This window comes from Fringilla coelebs (genome assembly GCF_963513975.1).
Source record: "Fringilla coelebs genome assembly, chromosome: 12".
NCBI lineage: Eukaryota > Metazoa > Chordata > Aves > Passeriformes > Fringillidae > Fringilla > Fringilla coelebs.
Genome location: NC_140038.1, coordinates 14,002,814 through 14,013,169, shown reverse-complemented (window position 1 = coordinate 14,013,169; position 10,356 = coordinate 14,002,814).

Below are 10,356 nucleotides of genomic sequence, written 5' to 3'. Positions count from 1 at the left end.
TTACTTTGTCAGTGTAAATCGGGATCCTCCTTTCAGTGCAGTGGGGTTAGAAATAAAATCCTGATCAGAATGGACCACACTCTCCCCAGTGCCAACAGCCAAAGGGAAACTGGGTCACACTAAAGAATGCACAGATGGGGGAAAAAGAGGATCCAGGGAACCTTGTCATTGAACTTCACCTTTATCCTCTGGCCACATGAATTGTGGTCCCTGAACACTTCAGCTCAAGCTGTGTTTAGCTCCTTTATCACTTTATCCCCTTTCCATCCTGTTTGTTCCTTTGGCCAGTTCTTTCACTGCAGTTAATTGACCTGGTTTCACTGATTTCTGTGAAGACTGGCCAAGCCTCCCAAGCTAGAGAAGTGGGTCACTGTCCATCATGTACACTGAGCCTTCAGCAGGAGGTTACCTCAGCTCCTTCTTAACAGAGGAGCCTTTTGGTTGACATGTCAAGCTGCATTTTCACCCCAATTTCACCAGACTCATGATTGGTTTTTGTAGTAGGAACACCTGGGAGGTTCTGTGAGGAAAAGGAGGGTCTGGTGCCTTAACATCTGTATGAATCATACTTATGTTGGTTCAGATAAATTTAACTTGGGACTTGCTCTGTTTGAGAAGCTTCAGACAGAAAAAAAACCTAACAGACTGTAATTCCCCAATGAGGGATTTATTGCCAAATGGATGCACTGCATCAAGTGTTACAAGAAACAAATGTATCCAAGAGGGAGAAGTAATCCTTCTGTTAGAAATTACTGCAAACAAAACTGCAAATATTGCCATCATTGTTGAAATTTGAACCGTGAGAGTGGAATTCCATACCTCAAAAAATTGCATTTTGGCCCAAAGTGGGAGGCAGAAAGCTTTCTCTTACAAAAACCAAAAATTACAGAAGCCAAAGGATCTACCTTTTAAACACCCTCTCTTTTTACATCAGATTACAATTATGCTTTGACTAGTATTTACTAAGCTAACTGTTCAATTCTAAAAGAACATGGTCCAGAAAAACAGGAAAGTTACTTAGCTGGACGTGGGCAATTTTATTCACGTCAATGGAAACTGAATTGTTTCAAGTTAAGCACCAGATTAAGCACTTAATCAGAGCTAAAATTCATCCAATTTCTGTAAGAAAAAAAATCCCATTTCAGTGCAACTAAAGCAATGCATTGTATCAGTTTCCCTTTTGAAATATATACAGTTGTTGCAATTTGTGAACACAGACACCTCCCTGGCTGAATCACCAAAATGCCTGGAAATGAACAACAGCATTCAGGTCGCGATATTTGCTGTAAAATGAAAGAACTTGACTTCACCCAAGTACTCTGTTATCCTAGTGCAATGCTACTCCCTGGAGTACAGTTACAAGTGCTTTTCTTAGTATAGTGGGAATGACTCGGACAAAAGTATTTTTCCCTCTGTTCTCCCTGAGTGACCAATGTGCAGGAAGAGGAAAACGCTGCATTTCACAAGGGAAGTTTTCCTGTATCTTACTGAACTTGTAAGACCTTCCTCCTCTGCTTTCCAGCTCTGCAGTACTTGTTCTGTCAGCCAAGAATGGCCTTGGTCAGACTAAAAAGAGATTGTTGGACCAGCAGATAACACAGAGCAATGAGCCAGTGTTGGACCACCTTGTGACAGTTCCTTCACTGCAGAAATCACTTCAGAACCCACACGAGGATGCAGCTCTGTCATCAGTGCAATCTCTGAAAGCCTTGCTGATGTGAACCAGGCTGAGAGCTGTGGGAAGGAAGAGTCATCTCTTGATAACCTGTGCACAAAGATCTGTCCGCTTGGTCACAGCTCTGGAGGGTTGTGAGGCATCATCTCTTAAGGCATTTGTGGAATCCTTTATTACCTGCTGACAAACATGTACACCAAACTCTTTTTGATACTGGACAAAGTGAAAGCAGTGTGATATTCAGATTCCTTTATCTTGGGAGAGTAAGGAATGTGTGTTTAGCTATAGGATGGTGCTCATAAAATTGTGACTGTCACAGAACTGTTCTAATTACACCATCAATGCATATAGGATTAATACATGAAAGCCCAGGCAGGGAAACATATGCTTTGGGGGTTTTATCTTCAGCACAAGCCTCTAATCTTTCCTCAGGAAATTACCATGTGTTTTATCAGTGCCTGGGTGTTAATTCTTAAAACCTAAAGACTTCAACCAAAAGAAACTGACCATCTACCTTTTTTTCTTTCTTATAAATGTAGCTGTTGTTACCTCATTAACTATTTATCCTGGCAGGTTCCTGCAATAAGCTGAGCTTGGCAGAACCACCAGGCTTGTAGCCCTGAAGGAAAATGTCATAGCTCTCCATATCTGATACATTTTGTTTAGCGGAGATTTAAAAGCAGCAGTAACAGAACCGTAATAAGATGTATTTGGCAAGATGATACAAAATAACTATTAAGCTGGTTTACATCTGTTTCCTTTTTCATTCATTTTTCCTTCTCTAATTACTTTTTTAACATCAATCTGCTATCACAGTAGTTTGGATTATTCTCTTTTTGGGTCTAGCCTCCATGTCACTGGCACTGGATTTCATTGCTGCTGCTTCACCAGTAAATAATGAGTCTCTTTGTACTTACATACCCAGACTCCTGCAGTCAAGGTGATTAGCAGCACGTCTCTTGAAACACCCCTGTCAGACAAAGGTATGAAGAACAACGAGGCTTGTTCTGCATTGCCAGCACTCATATGTGTACAGTCTGATAATCACATATAAAACAGTGTGAGATTTTGGAAGATGGGGGACAAATCTGTGGAAAGCTTTATACACATCAAGAAAAAGCTATCTTTTGAGTGAGCACATATGCCCTGAAGTACCCCACATATTTCAGCAGATGTTGCATCACAGGTTCAACAAAAAAAGGGAAAACAGTTATTTTTTCATCAGACAGCAAATAGTTTTTATCATTTGTTTTTTATTTTCAGGTACTGTGAGTCAAAAAAAAAAATAAATGTTCTCTTTGGAGGAATGTGAGATTTGCTCCTGCCTGTCATGTTTCAAAGCTCAGGAGCAGAGGGCTGGCTCATGGGATATGGGTTGGGCTAAGGCTGGCACTTTGCCCCACAGCAGTTGCAGTGTAAGGGGCTCCCAGGGAAACCTTCTCAGTCATCCTGGCTGGCCAACAGCCATGGCAGCATTTGTTCTCTGTAGACGAGAAGGGGTCTGAAAATAAGAATATTAAGTGCTTCCTAAAAAGGCTGAGCTGACCTGACCAAGGCCCTGTGCTCAGCACTGTGTTTGTTTGCAGCTTGAGTGTGTTGATTATGTTAGAAGTGGGTAACTGCAACCTGATAAGGACAACTGTCATGGTCTGTGTGTTGGTAGGAATAATCAATTGCAAAGAAATGGAGCCATCAGAACAAGCAGGAGTTAGCTGGGAAGGTATGGGAGAGAGAACTGCAGGCTCAATGGGAACCAGCAGTGTCATATAGCTCTTACTTAAAAAAGAAAAAAAAAAAGGCAAACATCATGCTAGGGTAGATCAGTGAAAGTGCACTCTACAAGCTATGAGCTCATCCTGCTATTCTACTCACCATGAGTAAGGCCACAGTTGGGTACCATATCCAGCCTGCAGCATTTGAGAATAGTTGTGGATCAGCTTGAGAGAGATGAACAAGAATGACTCAGAAATTGAAGGAAAAAGGAACTGCAATCATCTGAAAAACTTACAGAACATAAGCAATGATAAATATGTAAATAACTGCAGTAAAGAGGAAAATAAATTATTCTTAATGTTGATTGTGGGAATGTTGGATGTTATTGTGCTGCTTTTTTAGACATTAGGGATCGAACATAGAAGACTTCTCTAGGAAATTTCCCCCTAGACAATGGATACCAGTGTCTGACCTTTTGAAACCACAGTGACTAAAAGGCAATGTGGAGGAATTGAGTTTGCCCACAAAATTACTCTGAGACAGAGGACTCTTAGCTGACTGTCTCCCCTTCTTCTCTTCTCAGAATTTGTCCTTGAACTAAAAGAAAAAGTATTTGGTTTTAAGTAATGGCAATAGTTGTAGGCAGTTGGTGAGGACTGAAGCCAGAATGTGTCATTTCTGCTGCCTCCTACCACTCTTTTCAGAGAGAGGAGCATCTCTGCTCATCTGTCTCTAACCCTGCTGCTTCCAGTAGCTCCATGTGCCCAGTCCACTCAGCCAGTGCTGCATGTGGAGTATACACTGGTTTACTGCAGCAGTTTTGGTCACTTCACCTCTTCCCTCCACCCCTTCCCATTCACTGTGACAGGGTATCTGTTCAAAGTTTTCTCTATTTGCTTTCAGAACATCAGGGTGTAGAATTCCAGATGAGTGCCACAAAATCGAAGATCACGCTTGGGACAGGCAGCAGTTCTTGATGCTGTGCTGTTGTTGCCATAGAAGGCAGAAAGTGCCACCAGTATCTAGTGACTGTAACCCCCAGCAGCACCACCAAGGAGGGAATGTATTCCACAATTCAGTTTTCTGCTTCCTCATGCACTGATAAAGCATGTTAACAAAACAACAGGTTTTATCCAGGATTTCTAGGGAGAATAAGGGAGATAAGAGCTTAAAGAGAAGGAAGGGAGGAGTAGGTAATGCTGTCTGGTTGGGCTGTCTGGTTGTCAGTCTCAAATGGTTGTTTCAGGTGAAAACATGTGACCTACTTTTCAAATTTACATCTCTCAGGAAGTCCAGGAATGGTCTCAGACTAAAGGTGTTTTTGGTTTGTATGATTTCAGAAAATCAAATTTAAGTGATATCAAATATAGATCTCCACAGATTTTAAATAATCACCATTGGCCCTTCTGTGCTTGTGCTTTTTAAAAATTTAATTCAAGCTGATTATCATGAGTTTATTCTAGCTGAAGAATATGGTTCAGACCTTGGATGTGAAGACTGACATGCAGTTGGAAGAGCCCACATGCTTCAAGAAAGCATTGCTTTCGGTAGCATGCAGAAGCCAAAATACGTTTTTCTATTTTAATTACATGACCAATACTCATGAATGGGAGCCTGAACTCCATCTCCACTGACCTTGAAAATGCCTTGGAGGTTTATGATGAAATGAAGCATATGTTTTCTGATGATTTCTGGAAAGTGAGGAAACACAAAAACCAGTTGGTCTAGTTTTAATTTTTTTTCAGGGAACAGTGTGATACACCATCAGAGCTCCCACATTATTGCAGGAGAATTTGGCAGTTTTCCACTTCAGTTCCTGTAACATACATGAGATTTGGCAGTTGGATACAAATGCTCAGATCAGGATTTCATATATGACAGCCTCAGCCCTGAATAACTGGGCATGGGTAAACCATGTGAGCAGCCATTCTGGCTCTTGCTGATAAGTCAGATCATGGTAATAGCTGAATTATTGTAGTGAATGAAATGTATGTCTATGCCTCGGTCACATTAATGACTCTGTAATGCTGTAGACATACACAAATTGACTTTTAATTGATAGCTTGATTATGGGTCTGGCCACAGTGACACAGAGCTCTGCCTCTGTCCAGATTTTGTTGAGCAGTAACGCCTCAATGCCCAGACTCAGACCTGAATGAACACACCACTGACAGGTACATGTAGAGGTCCTAAGGAGCCTTTGGAATGCACTTGTTACACCCACTCTGAATGCACGGGTGGGAGTGGAGTGTGGATCAGCTGCTCTCTGGAGGTCACCACAACAGCTGGAGCCCAGCTGCAAGGGCTGGGTGAGCATTCTGGATATACCAGCAAACTAAAAATTCTCACCATGACATAGGCTGGAAAAATGGTGGACAAGGACAAACATGCAAAGAGAAATACATCACCGTGAAAGTGCTCAGTGGGAGCTAGTTTGTATTTCACCCCAAAAATTAAGCGATTGCAAGGCAGGTGGATAAAGTGGGTTTGGTGTGGTTTTGTACAATTAATATTCCTTTTTTTTCCCCAGCTCTCAGCTTCCTATTGTCTTTCTCTTTTTTTTTCTCTGTCTCTCATGAACTGTCTTCATATCCATGTCTTACTGTTACTCACACTTCTTTTCCCTAAGGCTTTCACTATGCAGATTTATAACCCCTTTCATTTCCCAGGATACTGCTTACATACACAGGGTGAAAATCAGCCTTTTCCTGCCACATTATGTGGCCACCCTCCCTGCCACTCCTGAATGACTCCAGACTGCTATTCCTTTGAGGACTAAACTAGATTGGGATTTATTAAACCTTTAGTCCCCAGTTTGATGATATGTGGCCTCAGGCAGTAGGCACTAAGGTGAATGCACACTGTTTCTTTGTAAAGGCACAGTAAACCACTGCAGAGTGCACTGCCCCAGGCATTCCTAAACTATCTTGTCCTGTGTCAGCAAGATGCCTTAAAGAACTCTCTATAGAGCTTTCATTGCTCCATTCCCCCTCTGCTCCCACCCTGTGCATTTCAATACAGTATGGAAAAGATTTCATCCTTAATTGAAATTCCTTTCATCAGCCTAGATATAGCCTGAACAAAGATACTGACATGAAAAAGCAGTCAAGAACATATCTTTAAAATGTCAATTTACCAGTGACAGGCATTAAGTGCAGTCACTGCAAATCAAGACTCTAAACCCTCATTGTATATTATCACATAGCTGCCACTTCTCCCTTCCCCCACCATCCCTCCCATAAGTTTTGATGCTTGTACATCTTTGTTTTCCTTTCCACATTCTTCTCATACTGTATTCACAGCAAATCTGAGGATAGCTGTCTTGACTAAAACCCTGCAGACCTAGAAGAAAGCTATTTTAAACCCTGAAGAGTGTAATTTGTCTTAGACTCATATTTCTGAAGAAACTGATTCAAGCTCCATGAGTTTTCTATTATAACCTTTTTTTATTCATTCTGGTAAAGCAATTGATACATTTTTATCCATATAGACCTGTAAGTTTAATGCTACATGGGTTTATGTGGCAGAAAATTGCTGTAGTCTCGCTCAGGTGCAGAAAGAGAAATAAGTAATCCAAGTTCTTTCCACTGGCACAATGTAGGGAAGGATACACCCAACAGAAAAAACATAAGTATGGGCCATCTACCAAAGGCTGTATTTAGCTTGCTTACCCTGGGTGATTAATTTAGGTGCTATATCTTCAAGTTTTGGCTATACAGAGACCAGAGCCTGGAGAAAAGGAGGCTCAGGAGTGACCTTATTGTTCTCTACAGCTATCTGACAGGAGGTTGTAGCTGGGTGGGGGTTGGCCTCTTCTTTCAACTAACAAGTGATAGGATGAGGAAATGGCCTCAAGTTGCACCAGGAGAGGTTTAGATTGGATATTAGAAAAAATTTCTTCTCTGGGGTTGGGTTGTCAAGCACTGGGACAGACTGCCCAGGGAAGTGGTTCAGTCCCCATCCTTGCAGTATTTAGCAGATGTGTAGACGTGGCATCAAGGGACATGTTTTAGGGACGGACTTGGCAGGCCTGGGTTAATGGCTGGACTCTGTGTTCTTAAAGGTTTTTTCCAGCCTAAATGAGACTCTGATTCTATGATCTCCCTAGCACCAGAGTGGTATGTCTCCAGTAAGTTCTTGATGCCACACTCTGTTGCCCCTTTATTCTTTTCCAGACACACCACCTTCCACTACATTTGGTTCTCTTGCTTTTGGGACGGTCTTCCATTCCCAAAGCAAATAAATTTTTCTATTTTAGATACTTCCTTCAAGCACACCTTTTTCCAGAAACTGCAAAGAACTTGACAGTGATGTGGCTGATGAGAACACAGCCATGTGTTCTCATTAATAGTGCTTCATTGATTGCCCTGCACCTGAGTTTGATGGATTTCAGTGTGATCTCTTGCCTTGTGTTTCAGCTGACAGAGCCATTGCTTGTCAGTTGTGCTACTGCTTTAACATATCCTAGAACAGGCCTGGGATACACAGTTACTAAATTACATGAGCAGTAATTTGTCCAGGAAATAGGAAAAAATGTTTTGAGGAACTTCCTAGTCTGAGTCTGGTGTTTGTAACCAGTCCTGAAGCAGACAATAATTGCAGGTGTGCAGGTATGAGGAATGTTTATCCAGCTGTAACAGCCTCACAGTTGGGCAGCAGCAGCAGCAGCAGGAAGTCAGACATAGTTAATGTTTAGAATACATAATCCTCACAGAGCTGCTGCCAGGTGTCTTCTTTGGCTTCAGTCTCACTGTCTTCTGGCCTATTCTTTTGTCTATCCAGTGTTCAGGAAAAGGAAGTGTGGTGCAAAGCGCTCTGCCCTTGCAACAGGCATGGTAAGGCTACATGGAAGTAATCAAGACATAACCAACTACAGTGTGTTCTGTTTATTGTGTTTGCCTTTTGGGTAGCTATTTGAAGATCTTCCCTGCTCACCTGAGGCATCTTTCTTGGTCCATCAAAAATTACTTAAAGGCTGATAGTACCTATGGTTTGCACAGCCCTATTAGCTCAAGGAGCAAATTCATAACACTTCCCCTTTGATTCAAAGAGGACACTTTAGTTCTTTCATTTCACTACTTCAAGCATGACCTAAGGAAGGGCCAGGGCGGCACATGGGAAATATTGTCCTTTTAATTGACTAGTCTTTGGAGTAGCAATCTACTTACAATATAACAACTTCTGCTGCCTGGCTCTGGGTGAGTCACACAGCCTTTGCAAGGGTTCTGAGGAACATTAGTTTCAGTTGGTGCCGATGCCCAGATTCCAGCTCTTATCTTAGTTTCAGTGTGTGCGCAGGGAGAGGGACACATAGCAGCAGCCCTAGATAGGCTCTTCACAGCTCTCCTCTACCAAATCACTTCTCAGGGTATATCCAGGCTTTTCTCAGGGTTGTATCAGTCTTCCCACAGATTATCAATAGTGTCTCTTGTAACAGCTGAGGTGGAGCTTGAGGGCGTTTGTTCATCCTCAAGGAATTTCGCAGGGTCCCTCATTTATCTATTCTGTGTTTTCCTATCACAGTTTATGGAGTAGGAGTCCCTTTCATCATTTCCTGACCCATACAGGGTGTCTTGGCTGTCTCTGCCACCTGAAGGAACCCAGCATCAAGTAGGTGGGACTCATTTCATTACCCTGCCTATCTCTGGACCCTGTCACCCTCCCAGTGGAACATGCCTGGGACACGTGTAATTAACTGGGCATTCTCTGTCCTCTGGAGGAACATCCTCTCCATGCCAGAGGCCACAAGTTCAAGCTGGATGGAGATAACGCATTTCTCTCTTTCATTTTCTCGCTTAACAGTCAGCATAGATACAATTATTGCTGGCTGATTTTAGCATTTCTAAAATTCCCATTGTTAGCAAAACTAAAGACTGCTGTGGATGGGGGCTGAGCTCATTTTTGACGTTCCAGTTCCAAAGACAAAGGAGTATCACACATGACCAACTTTCTGTACACAGGTTTTGAACTGAGTTTTCTTAGAGTTGACAAGCGCTACTCAACGAAAATGAAAGCCAAGGGCATCTCAGGTTTGTAACTTATTAAATGACCCCTCTCCCTGAGTTTTTGAAACTTTGTTCCTCATAGGTAGCACTTAGGTAATGGCCAACAGTAGGAGAGTGAACCAAGGCGTGAACATGCTCACCATGTCTCAAGTCAGGACACTGGCTGGAAGTGTAAGAATTCCAGGGTAAGTGCAGTCACATAGGTGTAATTTCTCTAATATTTTCACTTTGGCTGTGGGACTTTTTTTTCAGTAAGCATGCAGTGCTGGTTAATTAAGGGCTGTAGTTATACCCTGTGTTACCAACAGAAGGTTACACATAAATATAATTTGCCCACAATCTTTGTGCTCTGCTCTCAGGGTCGAAGCATGCATTGGAGATGCGGTACCACTTATCCATGCGGTCTGCCATATGCTCTAAGCAATTTGCTAATTTATTCAATGAATTATTTGGGATACAGATCATTACCCTCATTTTCTAAGGAAATGAAGCTTCTGCAATTGCACCGTTTTAAGTTTTCCGTGGTATCTCTTGAAACTGCTGCCAAATCCAGAGATCCTCCAGAGCTTTTGAGCCTGGAAGGCACAGCTCGCTCGGCAGTCGGGGACCGGAGGAGCGGCTCCACTGGCATTGCTGCACAGCTTGGGCGACTCGAGGAGCGATGCTGAGGGTCACCGGGAGCCCCTCAGCCGGCCCGGCCCGCCGGGCCCCGTTCCGAGGGCTGGCAGTGCCCCCGGTGTGAGCGCTCAGGGTGACCCGAGCCGGGGGTGCCCTCACAGACCCCTCAGGGTGACCCGAGCCGAGGGTCCCCTCACAGACCCCTCAGGGTGACCCGAGCCGAGGGTCCCCTCACAGACTCCTCAGAAGGCGCCAAATGGCCCCTGCGCGCCGCCCCTCTCCCCCGGCCCGCCGCGCACGCGCGAGGGTGGGCGGCCGGCGGAGGGGTTTGGGGGGGTCCCTTAA